We start from the raw sequence: 12,693 nt of genomic DNA on the forward strand, positions 1-12,693 counted from the left end.
AAGCAGACAAACTGGGTCAGAAATTACTCCCCATTGCATAAGTCTGCACCTAGTTTTGAGTCTATTGTGCTTTGCTAGCCAACCAATGAAACAATGTCGAGGGATAAGACCCTTAAACCACACCAATCGATGTCATTCTATGTCAGCCCTGAATAAAGTGATAGCATCATAAATATATTTCATGGAGAAGATACCTGAACAACTAGCAGTAACGGAGCCAAGACTTAATGCTCCCAGGATCAATATCAGCGAAACCTAAATTTTCAATTTCCTCCTACCTATTTTGCCCCCACAACTGGTTAGATTTACAAGAAAATCAGGCTTATTTATACTGAATTTTGAAAACAAGTGGGGTCCGTAGACCCTATTTATCTCTGTGTGCCTCCGTCCCTCGCAACTAGCTTTCCACATTTTAACACAAAAAATTAAATCTAACTTCTCTAATCTGGGAACAAAAGTCTTCATCAAACCGAGCAACATTTGGAAAAACCCACCCATGAACATTAATAAAATCAGCAACAAAATGTTTACCACTGTTGACTAACCGTATGACTAGTAGATATAGGGGACCAATCGCACAGCCTACCCTTTGAATGCAAGAAGTCAAACAAGAAGCTAGTGCTTTGGCCATTTCCCAAGAACTATAATTTTGGACGTACCAAAATCTTTCAAGGCATACTGAATGAAGACAAAAAAGGTTGTGAAATAGCAAAATCAAATAACTCCTTAACCCAAAAAATTTTTAATGGCAAATCTGTCCTTTACGTATTAGTGTTAATAATCTTGATTAGTGATTAAATATTTTGTTTAGTGATTAAAATAATTTTCAGAATTATAAGAGTTGTTTAGATGAAAAATTTGAGGAAAAAAAAATCAAAGTTTTGGTTTGGTTAAGAAGGAGAGAAAGAGAAGGAGAAAGTGAGAAAATTCTAATTCTTGATTCAATGGAGGATGAGGAGGGTCATCATTCATCTAAAAAACCTAGGAAAATACATATCAACTACAACAATGATCCAGAAATGGCTAATTTCTTAGATTATGAGAATGATTTTACACCCACTCAAACTCAAGCTCAAACTCAAACACAAACTCAAGATGATGATTTTTATGAGCCAAATCCTGATGATGAAGACATTGATGAGGAACCCAATGCTTCTAATACACAGGTACACTTATATCCTATACTTAATCTCACTTCTATAGCTCTCAATTATCAAAAGTTAGGTTTTTTGAATCATGGTTCGGCGAAACAGGTTGAGGTTCGGCTCACATCTATGAGCCGAATCTACCAATTGATGAACGGTTCGGCTTACTGAATCTATTTACTGCATGTGCCGAACTGTTTGCTAGATACTAGTTAGGCTTATATGAAAGTTTCATAGTAAGCCGAACAACATCCTGAATAGCTCAGAAAAAAAATAATTACCGGTTCGGCTTATATTTCGAAAATCGTATGAGCCGAACATCAATATGTTATTTTTTGGGTTAAAATATTATTATTGGTTCGGCACAAATATCGTAATAGACGAACCTCGTTAATGTGCTAGGTTCGGCACATATTATGATTATCGAATACGCCGAACCCCTATGCATCTCTATCTGTGACTAGGTTCGGCTTGAAATTTCATGAAATTTCATGCCTAACTGTTCATATACACTTACAGGAAGCTTTTGTGAAGAACAGTTCGGCTAAAAACGCAACTCAATTTTGAGCCGAACCCAACACTGTAACCGTCATTTAATCGATGAAAAACAACAAATAGGAGATTGGGTTTGTAAAACTTGCTTTCTTATCCTCATTTCCGGAGTTGGAGATGCAGTTGGTTCAATTTCTGGTTCAATTGGTGGTTGATTTTCAGTTTCTACACCTTCATCTTCAATTGGTTCTTCTTCTTCAATTGATGGATTAGAAGACGATTTGGTTTGCCTAGTCCCTGCTTTTCTTTGTACGAGTCATTATGTGGTTAAGTTTAATCGACGATCAAATTTTTACGAATCGACAATTAATCACGATGATGAATTTTTTTTTCGCAGGAGGGGGAAGAGTTCGGCTAGAGAAGGAGGAGAAAAAAGAGATGGTAAGGAAAACTGATTTTAGATTTTTGTATTAAGGATATATAGGTAATTGAACTACCCATAGGATACCCCTTATAAGGTCACCCAAAATGGAACTATTGTTTTGTATGCCTAGAAAGATTTTGGTATGACCAAAATCAGGGTTCTTTCCTAAAATAGTACCTAAAAAAGGTTTAGCATCTTCTCTACAGCTCAAAATTCTTCTCCATTTCCATGAGCAGTCTAGTCTTGGAGGATAGACATGCTCCTATTATTTTTTTGCTTAATAAGATTAGGTTTAACCCATTGGGTCCACACAGTATCTCTCTCCCAGAAAAAAGGCCCTAAATATGTCCGAAATTAGTAGCAATGCTTGTATTCACTAAATAATTAATGCTTAACCCTCCTTTAGATAAAGGGAGACAAATTTGTAACCAACTAATATGGTTTTTTTTTTTATTCACATCTTAGACCATCCCATAAAAATCTTTTGAAAATCGAATTAATTTCTTTGATAACTCTGTAAGGAAAAATGAAACAAGAGAACGAGAAGTATATCATGCGACTTAACACATCCTTAATAAGAAGAATCCTACCAACATAAGTCAAAGATATAGCTTTCCAAGACTTTACACGTTTAGTGAGTTTAGCAATTAGGGGGAGACAATCAACATAAGAAAGCATAATAGAGATCAGAGGAATGCCTAAGTATCTCACAGGTAATATGCCTTCATAGCAACCAAAGCAGCACAAAATTTCAATAAGACTATCCCTACTGACTCCAGAATGAAAGATGGAGGTTTTATGGATACTCACCTCAAGACCACAGAAATAACTATAAACTGTGAAAGAACTTGATGAATAGAAGATGCAGCCTCCAAAGACCCTTTGAAGAAGAACATAACGTCATCGGCAAAGCAAAGATGGGTGATCTTAGTGGATTTACACTTAGGGTGAAAACCAAAATTGCCTTGTTGAACTCGTTTGAGAAGAATGGCGTTAAAAACTTCCATAACTATGTCAAAAAGATAAGAAGAAAGCGGACAACCATGCCGCAGGCCTTTACTGGGCCTTATGAGAGGTTGAAAGACTTGATATTTCTGGATCTGGCACTGGATTTTTCTGTCAAAACAACTATTGGCACTGGATCTGGTTCTCGGAGCTACGTGATGCCCATATTCCAGTTATGTTTCTCTCACGAATATGATTATCTATAATTTTGATAACTTTTCCAGCTTTTGTGATAATTGAGGTTTTAGACCTTAAAATTAAATCCGCGCTTGGATCTTTTAGATTCTTTAAGCTAAGACTCAGTGTGACGTTTCCATGAGTAGAAAACTTAAACTACAATCCTGAGTTCAGAGGTTTAACAGGAAATTAGAGAAACAAATTTAAAATATGTTGAACGTAGTTACGGTTAACAGATTACACATCTACTTCCTTTCTCACACTTAACTGCTCAATTGATTAGTAGCTAACTGTCTACTGCTTTCCCACTATTTTTTTAGTGATAACTGCTGTTGTTATAATACCTGAAGGTTGTCCCTGATGTGTTGATATTATACAGGATATCCTGTTCTTCATTTCTTTGCTGCTCGAAAATTCTTGTCTATCTACTGTCAACAATGAAGATCTAATTTGTTACACTAAGGTAATTTTCATATGCTATATTAATATAAACTGTTGGGATTCTGTAGCACATGCTACTCACTGTTCCTTAGCTGCAGTTTTCGTACTTATTATGCTCTGTTTATCCAACTGTACTGTATCCATTTTCTTGTGTTATTCGTCTTTTGCTCATTTGTTTTACTTATCCCCGAATCTTTACTGTAGAGTTTTGTAATTTTTGCAAGCATTGTTTTTTCCTTAAAAGTTTACAACAAACTCATTTCTTTGTTGTTGTTGTTTCTTGCTTTGAAAGGATTGGTACCGAATCTGTGAATCATATAAACCCAATGATGATCAATGGGCATTACAAGCAAAGTCTGTCATTGATCGAGTGAGGCTATCACTCACTGATAAGGCCCAGTACTACTATGACATGATTCAGCCCAGTGCCGAATATCTTGGCAAGTTGCTAAGGGTGGAAAAATGGGCAGTATGTTGCTAAAACCTGAACTTTTCTAAAAAAAGTTTCTTCAATTCTTCAGGGTTCAGTCCTTTCTGCAGTTACCTAATCTTGCTAATCACTTTTCGTTCAGATCGACATTTTCGCAGAGGAATTAATAAGGGCGGGATCAGTGACATGTCTCTCTATGCTTGTTAACCGTCTAGATCCCATTCTTCCAAAAATTGGAAACTTGGGCTGGTAAGTTTGTCTCCTTCAGCCAGCCAATTACACAGTCTTTTTTTCTTCTTTTTTTCCATAATCATAAAGGTAGGCTGCTATCTGTATTTCCACATCACTACCCTTCAACTCAAATTAATCATACGTGTTTTCCGTGGCAGTTGGCAGATAATCAGTGCAGTGGAAATACGTGGTTTTGTAACAACTGTAAATGAGCTGATTAGTGTTCATAACAAAGTTTATGGGAGGCGAACAGTTCTTATTGCAAATAAAGTATCTGGAGAGGAAGAGATTCCAGATGGAGTTGTTGCTGTGTTGACACCTGATATGCCTGATGTTCTATCTCATGTTTCAGTCAGAGCACGAAACAGTAAGGTATGGTACATGCACATCTCGTTCGCACATAATATCCATATACGACCTTAAAATTTTGAACTTCTTGAGTTTCCACTGAATTGCTGCATAAAGCATTTGTTAAAGAAACCATCTAATGATTTCCATGATGTATAGGGGTGTTTTGCTACATGCTTTGATCAGAGTATTCTCAGGACACTGAAATTGAAGGAAGGTAAAGCAGTCTCTATACAAGTAAAGTCGACAAATCTGGTGATCAGGTAGGCTGATTAATTAGCTATGGTAACATTTTAGATTTATTAATTTTTATTTCCTTCAAATGAATTTATGTGAGGATTTTATTATTTTAACGTCGAACAATAATCCTTAACTGATATTTTCAATCAAAAAGTTTACCTAAGAACTTAACTTGAAAACTCATAAGTCAAAAACAATTTAATTGTCAGGGGACTGGTTTTCAAAATCTTAAATCTTTGCTTTCGACTAATTTTATGAGATCTTGTGAGTGTGGTGTATTTTTTTCTATTCTTGCCACGATATCTTGATTAAACCTTGATGATTTTAGTTGAGTGGTTTATCAAAAAAAAGAAAGAAAAAGATTCTAGGTTCGTATTTTGGTTGGAGGGAGAAGAAGAAAAGGAAAAAGATGGGAAAATCAAGTGTTTTTGTTGAATCAACTTACTTATGTTTGAATCGGTTATCTCCCGATTCAACTCACCTGGCTAGCTATGAAAATCTTATAAACACAATTAACATTTGGATTATGATTTGGGATATGGGTATAAATAGTATGGGTTAAGTCAATAAAAACATAGGCTATATTTAATAAAAGCTTACTTGAAGCTCTTAAGATTGTATACTGCTACACACCGGTCGCAAACCTGTAAAAATTGAGATTATCACAAAAAAAACTGATTATTAAAGGTGAAATTTGCGTTTTTCGCACGTATTTCGAGTACATTTTATTGTTTTCATCTATATAAGTTTCGTAGGAATTTTCTGTTTTTATCTTCGTTTAAGTGAAATATGTTTTCACTATTAAAGAAACATCTTTACCTATTAAGAGAAGCAAAAATCTATTTTAAAGAAAGAACAAGTTATTTTTGGGGACAATTTTGATAGTAGATAAAAGAGATAATTTAGGGGAGTAAAAAAGTAATTTTAGGGAAAGAAAATATTTTTACGGCAATTGTTTTTGTTAATTAATTTTCCCGAATTTGAGTTGAAGGTTAGTTTGGTAGTCAACATCTACAATGAGCAATTTTGGGTTTCTGATATATGTCTTTATTTTGGTCTCTAATACAAAATAAAATTATTTTGGGTTAGATTTTTTTTTGCTAGTTTTCATCATGTGAAATATGTAGATTTAGTTACTTACAAAAAATGTGATGATATTACGAAAAGTTTAACTCAAGCTTTCATTCTTTGGGATGGAATTTAAGTTATTCATCTTATTGTAAAAACAAAAGACGAATCTACACATTTATGTTACTAGTGGTATTGTAGGTTATTGTAGGTTTTAAATCAAGATGAACCCAGGTTTATCTTACGTTTAAATAAGGATAATCCAAATTCATCTCCGTTGAAAAGTTCATCTGATATTTTTTTTATGATTTAGGTGATGGTGATGTTTGTTATATTTTGTTATTATTGAACATGGTAGTGGTAGTGGCAGTGGCAGTGGTGTGATGTCTATTGCAGTGGGATATTATATTCACCTTGTTAGTTATGATACATATTTAGATTACTAGGTTGTACTAAACTCTAATATGCAATAAAAAAAGAGATGAAGATATAAGTGTCTAGAATTTTCAGGATCCATTTATCCCAAGTTATAAGTTTTTTTTTTTTTTTTAGGTGTTAGGCTCATTTTACAAGATATGATTCTGAGATACAACTCGATTAATTTGCTAATGATAATCTGACTTTGCCACAGAGAACGCACGTTATATTGTCCTGACAAAATTTAATCTCATAGGTGGGTGCAAAATCTCGTAACATTCAATTTTTAAGAGGCAGGGTGCCATCATGGATAAAACTTCCAACATCGGTTGTTATACCTTTTGGAGTTTTTGAGAACGTTTTAGCATCAGAATTAAACACGGTATGCTTTTAATTGCAACAAGTAATATACATAGTTATTTATTTATTACTTCATTAGATTCCTGTTATCTTAAAAATTTATAAAAATTTATAAATTTTTAAGATTCCTGTTATCTTAAAAATTTAGGTTACCAACCAAAAGCTTTGTATAATGATTAATTTATAAAAATTTGGACAAATGAACCATTTTCCGAATTTATTAAATCTTAAAAAGATATTAATAACCTTGGCTTATTTCAGGATTTGGCATATAAAGTTTCTTTATTAAGCAAATCTGTTATGGTGGCGATCTTTCAAAACTTCGAGTAATACAGGAGGCGGTTCTACAAATGAGGGCTCCTTCTCGATTGATAATAATTTCCTAGAGCAGATTGTAGACTTTTTCATCTTTTTTTTTCTTTTTTCGTAGAAAATAAATTCATTGAGACTAGCTAGCATGATCTAAAGAAATTACATTGTGAAGAAAATTACATATGATTTTATTTCAAAGACGAAATAAGTTACATATTACAACAACATGACAATGATAAACTAGAAAATTAATTTTTTGCATTTTGTTTTTTTGATTCCTCGATAACATAGAAAATCTTCGGTACCTATTTGACCATTATGTTTCAACATAATTTTTTGTTATGCCACATTATTAACTGTTATTTTTTCCATTTTGTGGCAGATTAATGAGTCCAGAAATAAGATAAAAACTCTAGGATGTCTTTGCCAGGTGATTAAGGAGAGAAGAGATGGAATCAAGCTTGGAAAGCAACTAAAAAGGTTTACTATTTGTTATAGTTCATAATCAATACTCATTGTGCATATTTACTTTTTTGTCCAATATTACCATATTCTACTATTAATTTCACTACTCTAATTTCTACTTGTTGAGGTTTGGGCGTCAAAGTGGAATGAAAGAGCATATGTTATTTGCAGGAAAGCTAATCTTAATCATGATAACCTTTGCATGGATGTTTTAGTGCAAGAAATAATAGATGCTGATTATGCTTTTGTTATCCACACAAGAAACCTTTTATCAAGAGACAACTCAGAGATATATACTGAGGTAATTGATCAAAGTGTGGCAAACTGCTTATTCAATATTTTTCTTTATAATAAAAAAACGTTCATCCATATATAAAACCAGTGATAAGTATACACATCAAACTTTACAAAATATATGTTTACCAATATTTTAAGGTACGTAGATTTTTCCAGCTAAATAACGCTTTACTTTTGTTCGTCTCTTTATCCATGTCTAGCAATTAAAATTTTCGTATTTAATTTTTTTCTTGATTTTCAAAGAAAAAATTAGCATTTTATACTAGTGTTATTTTTATATGTATCATTTAGTTAAAATTAAAAGACTTAGTTTAATAAAAGACATCTCAAAATTTCCAAACTGATACAAAAAAGAAAAAATATCATATTCAGAAAAAAAAAGTATTCATATGCATAAAACAAACTCATATTATACAAGAAAAATATATACGGAGTAGTTAAATAACTATTCATATCCATAAATTAATAAACTCTATATATTAATAAAAATCATAGTCCCAACCTGGGCCAATTATAAATAGTAATAACCTCCATATTTTAATATTAATAGATTTTTTTTGTCCCGCTATAAGGAATTTACCTCCATATATTAATATAATTGACATTATATTGGAAACTTATAGATCTTGTTATACATCAAAATATAAGGTAAAATAAAATACTTATCTATAGTTGTTTTAGACAAGGATGTAACTTGTTGAATTGTCATCGCATATTTTAATTTGAGGATGTGTAAGATCTCATTACTGTTGACACCTTCTTGTTGAAGCCAAAACATTTCCAGCTTTTTGAGCATGTTTAAAGCTTTTTGGCATGAAGCTTTTAGTATCTCCGTACAATCATCATTAGGATTATCTCCCTGCACTTCTTATCTAATTCCATCGATGATTTGTTCTTCAGTTAAAACAACTTCATTTACAATTGCAGTAAGAACGAATATCTTTGACGTTCCCAAAACATGCTCTTCAATTCGTTTCAAAATATCTTTTACGTATATTGAATTGGCTAGAAAAGTATCGAAAAATTCTTGAAGGTCTTATAAGTTCACGCATAGATATATGTATTTTACATACATTATCCAATATCGTTTACATACTTTAAATAGCAAAATATATATATATATATATATATATTTTGTCTACATCACTATATTAACAAACTCCATATATTAATAATTTGGTGAAGTCCCAAAGCTATTAATATATGGAGTTTTTATTGTACATACACATTTTCTTCAAAGACATTCTATCAGTAAGTTATTGCTAATCACATAGTAAATATATTAAAATAATATGAATACATTATCGAGTTTTTCATTACTTTTTCATTATTTTTTCTTTTGTAATACTTTTGTGAATATACAAGCAAATTCATATTTTTTGAAAAATGTAAGTAGATGTTATTGAAAAGAAATCTAATGTGTGTAAAGAAAAATAATACAGTAAACAACTATTAACCCTACACTATTATCTGATGCAATCAGATTGTCGAAGGATTGGGTGAAACCTTAGTAGGTGCCTATCCGGGAAGAGCAATGGGGTTCATTACCAGAAAATATGACTTAAAATCTCCAAAGGTAAGTGCCCGCTACTCATTTTATGCATAGATACAGGCAGGTTACCTGAAAAATAAAAAGAAGTTGGTCTGAGGCTTTAATTGGAACCTACAATTGAAGGATATCAAAACTAATTGGGGGATATAGCTACATGAAAAAATAGGGATCCAAATATCAAATCGGGGTCACCTCTTATGTAATTATTTTTTTTATTCCTAATCTAGCCATCACTAATCAGATTTAGTGGTTAATAATAATTAGTAAAAATCTTAAGTATTTGTTGAATGATTAGTGTGTAGTTTTATTTGATTTTGGGTGAGACAGGTGAGAGTAGAAGGAGGAAAAAAATATTTGAGAGGGAACTTTTTTTGGTGAAAATGGAGGATGATTGTGAAGAGAGAATTGCTGCTAAGAGGTTGAAAATTTGATTTTTTTTCGTTGAATCCACCATTATTGCATATGAAAAAGCTCGGTGCCGGCATGTTAGTTAACCAAAAAACCATGCCGGTATTTGTTGGAAACAATTTTCTACGAGAAAATCGAATTTCGGTTCGTTTTGAATTCTTTTCTGGTTTTTAGTCCACTTCCGGCACAGTTTCATAATTATCGAGCATGCCAGTACTGATACCGGCATGGTATGTTGCTTGAATTTCTTTGCCGGCACATGATGTAAAGTATCCAGAAACTTGAATTTTTTTTCACTTGAGTACCGGCATTGATATATTTCTATCGAGCATGCCGACACCATTTTCCGGCATGGTATTCATGAATTCCGGCATGGTCTTCATCACTTTCAGGGATGTAAAATTTTTTATTTCCCGCATGGTATTCATCACTTCCGACATGGTCTTCATCATTTCCGGTATGATATTCATCATTCGCAGTTGGGCCCCTTCTTTTAAGTTGAAGTACATGAAATACCCTTTTCATTCATGAATGGAACGAATAAACTGTATGAGATGCCCTTCATTATTTTGGTTGTGCATAATATACCCTTTTCATTCATGAACGAAAAGGGTACTTCTTCGAGTTTAAAAATAAGTTGAGCGTAAACGAAGTGTAAGAAATAAATAAAGTATCCAGAAATAAAAAGTGTAAGAAATCAGTCCACTGCCGGCATAGTCAGTTAATTTTCGAGCATGCCGGCACTACTTCCATCATGGTAGGTTGCTTAAATTTCTATGCCGACACATGATGAAAAATATCCAGAAAATTGATTTTTTTTTCACTTGATTACCGGCATTGATAGATTTATATCGAGCATGCCGGCATTGATGAACGACATTGAATCCATCAATTCCGGCATGGTCTTCATCACTTCCGGCATGTCCTTCATCAATTCCGACATGGTATTCATCACTTTCGAAAGTTAAAAAAAAATCGTTTTCAAAGTGAGGAGCCGGCAGAGAAGGAGAAGAAAATTTGAAAGGGAGTGGGAAAAATCTAGAATTTGAAAGGGAGTGGGGAATATTTAGGTTTCAAATCCCTAACAAAATCTAGATTTGAAAGAGATTAATAAGAGGTGAAGATGGAAATGGGGGATATGTTTTTTGTTTTTTGATTTTAAGTTTTTTAATTTTTATTTTGAAGGAAGGGTGTTTTAGTATTTTCGGCCCAAAAAACACCCCTTAGCAGACACCTTTGGTTGGGGGAAGTAATTCATATCCCCAAATTAGTTTCCATATCTCCCAATTGGGGGTTCTTTAATTTTTGTGCATTTTACAGATACTTGGTTATCCTAGCAAGAAAATTGGACTATTTATTCGGAAATCCCTTATCTTTAGGTCAGACTCGAATGGTGAAGATTTAAAAGGGTACGCAGGAGCAGGGCTCTACGACAGGTTCGAATTGTGTTCGAACTGTTTATTTTATTTTTTTATCTCCCTTCCAATTCTTCCCTTATGTCATCTCACAAAGTTTTAAATTATACGATACAAATATGTGTGTGCTTTAGGTCTTCCCGACATAAAAATTGTTTATACCGATGTGTTTATTGTTGTACCAGTATACCCATGGACAAAGAGGAGGAGGTTGTATTAGATTACTCGTGCGACAAATTAGTAACTGATCAAGGATTCCAACGTTCAATATTTTCAAGAATTGCTGAGGCGGGAAAAATCACTGAGACCTTGTACGCTTATGCTCAAGACATAGAAGGTATAGTGAAATATGGAGAAATATACGTCGTTCAAACCAGACCACAAATGTAGCCTATTACGATGCAAAAAATGTAAAGATTTCCTTCGCCGTATGAGTGAATATTTCCTTCGCCTTACGAGTGACGGATCTAATATATTTTATCATGCGTGTTATTATTGCTGGGAAAACATAATAGAAACTAAAAATTTCTTGAGAATCTGGAAATGAATTTATGCTCTTCTGGAAATATACCATTAAGATCCTGCGTTTAAAGTCCATAATATAGTCTTGTCACTATAAAATAGTAAGCTCTGAATTGAATTCATATTTTCATATTTTAATCATGCATAAAATATCCTTCGCCCTCTTATTGTTAATAAGAAATATATTGAAAATTATATTCACCAATATTTACAAATATTTCTTTCGGTTTTTCTTTTCTAATTTGTTACCATGGTTTTTGGTTGTTTTTTTCTAATTTGTTAGCATGATTTTCAGTTTTTCTTTTCTCTTCGATTGCTATTTCTTTTGTCTATTTCCTTCTTCTGCTTCTCTTCATCTATTAAGATTAATTTATGGCTCTTTTTTTCCACGACAAGAATACACCATTATTAACCATGTTAGAAAAAGTCGAGAGATCAAGAATATATGGTAAATCTTGTGATAATTTATGTTATCAAACTTTAATCAGCTAATAAATGTGTTTGTTCCTTATCACAAATGTGATACTCAAAACAAATGCGATACTCAAAACAATTTTTCTTGGAGATTAGGAAAAACACTTTAATGAATAGAGTTATAATGGGGTGTAATTATCTGTTAACTAAAGCTCTTTTAGACTATTTTGACGCCTTGATAAATAATTGTAAGCTATATTTCATGAATTTTCCTAGATGATGGTTAAAGTAATTTTTATAATAAAGAAAAAGATAGAATTATAAACCTAATTTAGATGAAAGGCTATTTTTGTAATGCTATATTTTTTCATAGTTAATTAAGAATTCAAACAAGAAAATTTGTTAGTGTAAAAAGCTTTATAAACTTCTACTATACGTAAGATGGAGGGAGTAATTATTACTCCTTTTGTTTCATTATTTCCGTCCTCTATATCGTTTTGGTCTGTTGTACTCCGTCTGTTTCATTATCT

General features: G+C 32.6%; 1 pseudogene; it reads left to right on the plus strand.

The window, feature by feature from the left end:
- Positions 1 to 2,978: 2,978 nt before the first annotated feature.
- Positions 2,979 to 11,617, plus strand: LOC113286582 (annotated as a pseudogene).
- The last annotated feature ends 1,076 nt before the right edge of the window (positions 11,618 to 12,693 follow it).

This window comes from Papaver somniferum, chromosome 6 (assembly GCF_003573695.1).
Source record: "Papaver somniferum cultivar HN1 chromosome 6, ASM357369v1, whole genome shotgun sequence".
Classification (NCBI taxonomy): domain Eukaryota; kingdom Viridiplantae; phylum Streptophyta; class Magnoliopsida; order Ranunculales; family Papaveraceae; genus Papaver; species Papaver somniferum.